Source organism: Dermacentor albipictus, chromosome 1 (assembly GCF_038994185.2).
Source record: "Dermacentor albipictus isolate Rhodes 1998 colony chromosome 1, USDA_Dalb.pri_finalv2, whole genome shotgun sequence".
NCBI classification, from domain to species: Eukaryota; Metazoa; Arthropoda; class Arachnida; order Ixodida; family Ixodidae; genus Dermacentor; species Dermacentor albipictus.
Window position 1 is genome coordinate 30,410,148 of NC_091821.1, and position 1,888 is coordinate 30,412,035.

General features: G+C 55.0%; 1 pseudogene; it reads left to right on the forward strand.

Annotated features, from left to right (window-relative positions):
* Positions 1–425: 425 nt before the first annotated feature.
* Positions 426–1,273, forward strand: LOC135906067 (uncharacterized; annotated as a pseudogene).
* The last annotated feature ends 615 nt before the right edge of the window (positions 1,274–1,888 follow it).

Consider the following 1,888-nt stretch of genomic DNA (forward strand, 5'->3'; position numbering starts at 1 on the left):
AAGGTGGGGGACCAGGTGGGCCGCATTGTTTGCCGGGTTTCCAATAAACGCGGGGGGTTACGGTGCAAAGACGCTTTGCGGCTGGCGCATGCATTCGTAACCAGTCGAGTGTTGTACTCGACTCCTTACCTCCACCTTCGCAGGTTCGACGAGAACGCCCTCGAGGTGATTCTCCGTAAAATTTACAAGCGTGCTCTCGACTTCCCGATCAACACATCCAACCAGCGCCTCCTCGGCCTGGGAATCGTCAACACCTTCGCGGAACTCCGAGAAGCACACTTGACAAACCACTACACAAGACTATCAAAGACGCCGTCGGGTCGCCGCCTTCTTGCCCGACTACACATCCACCATCCAACACTACACAGATTTCCGGGACGGAAATCTGGAGATACGCCCTGCACGTGCGCCCTCTTCCGGCCAACATGACACGAGACGACCATAGTGGCCGGCGCCTCGCGCGCGCGGAAGCGTTGGCACGTCACTATGGGAACAAGCACGGAGTATTCTACGTTGACGCCTCCGGCCCACACCATGGGGGTTGGTTTACGGCCGCCGTCGTCCACCAAAACACCGCGGTGAACGGCCTTACGTTCAAAGCACAAGACATAACACATGCGGAAGAGGTGGCCATCGCGCTCGTCGCCGCAGATCAGGACTCGCGGGTCATTATTAGCGACTCACGAGGGGCCTGCAGGAACATTGAAAGGGGCTTTATTCCCTACTTGGCGTACCGCTTACTTCAAGGCAGCAATTATCTCGGGGTCCCCGCGCCCCGCACGATAGTATGGACTCCCGCGCACGAGGGTCTCGAGGGCAACGAAGCGGCCGACGCCGCTGCCCGCGCGCTCACTCTCCGGGCATCGCCTTCGCCTCCCGTCGCTGCGGACTCCGACCCCAATCCGGTATTTACCTTCAAGGAAATCACCCAACACTACCAATACGGCCATGCAATCTTTCCTAAGCCCTGTAAGGCCTCACGAAGGCGGATGAGCGTTTACTCTTTCGCCTCTATACTAAAACGCTGTTGTGCCCGGCAATCCAAAAACATTTCGACCCTGCGTGCACAGGGAAGTGCCCGCACTGTGAGGAAAAATCTTCGGACATTTTCCACATGGTGTGGGCATGCCAATCAACCCCTCACCTTTCCCCTATACCCAACCCTACCCGGGAGGAGTGGGAGGTGGGCCTGCTCGGCTGCTCCGACCTGGCGAGCCAGAAGGCCCTGGTCGGCCGTGCCCGAGCCGCGGCTACAGCCAATGGGTTCCTGTAATGAGGTGCCCACCTAGTCTCTATAAGGAACGGCCCCTTAAGGACTTATCCACACGCTCCCTGTAAATACTTCAAACAATAAAGTTTTTCAGTCAGTCAGTCTATCAGTCAGTAAACGGCGCTTTCTTCAGGTATGAGGAAATGCAACGAGGCACTTAAGGCTTTCCCCTTAAAACGCTCATTAGCCTTCTAGCACACACTGGGTTAGGCGTAGAGTTTCATACAATAATTGCTAGAGGGAACTCTGGTGGTATTGTCTGCGGGAGCTGCAAGCGGGATGGATCAGCTAGCATGGAACTGAAGATTGGTACATATATTTGCCTAAACTTCGTCCTTCTGGCTTCAAATGGCTTCGTGACTCTGTAAGCTCCTTATAGTACTGTGTTATGCGAAATAAACGGGCACCATTAAAATTGTCCGACGCCACAATTCGACCACAGCATGTCTAGCACAGAAGCCCGTTATTTAAATCATTACGCCACAGGCGCATGGCATCGACCAGCGGCATAGAGCACCCTTATGAATATTTCGCGGGCAAGCAAGCGCGTTGTGATAGATGCTTGGCGCGTTTCGATTTGGCCACCTGCACAGGCTGAACCACCGCAATTAGTAGGAA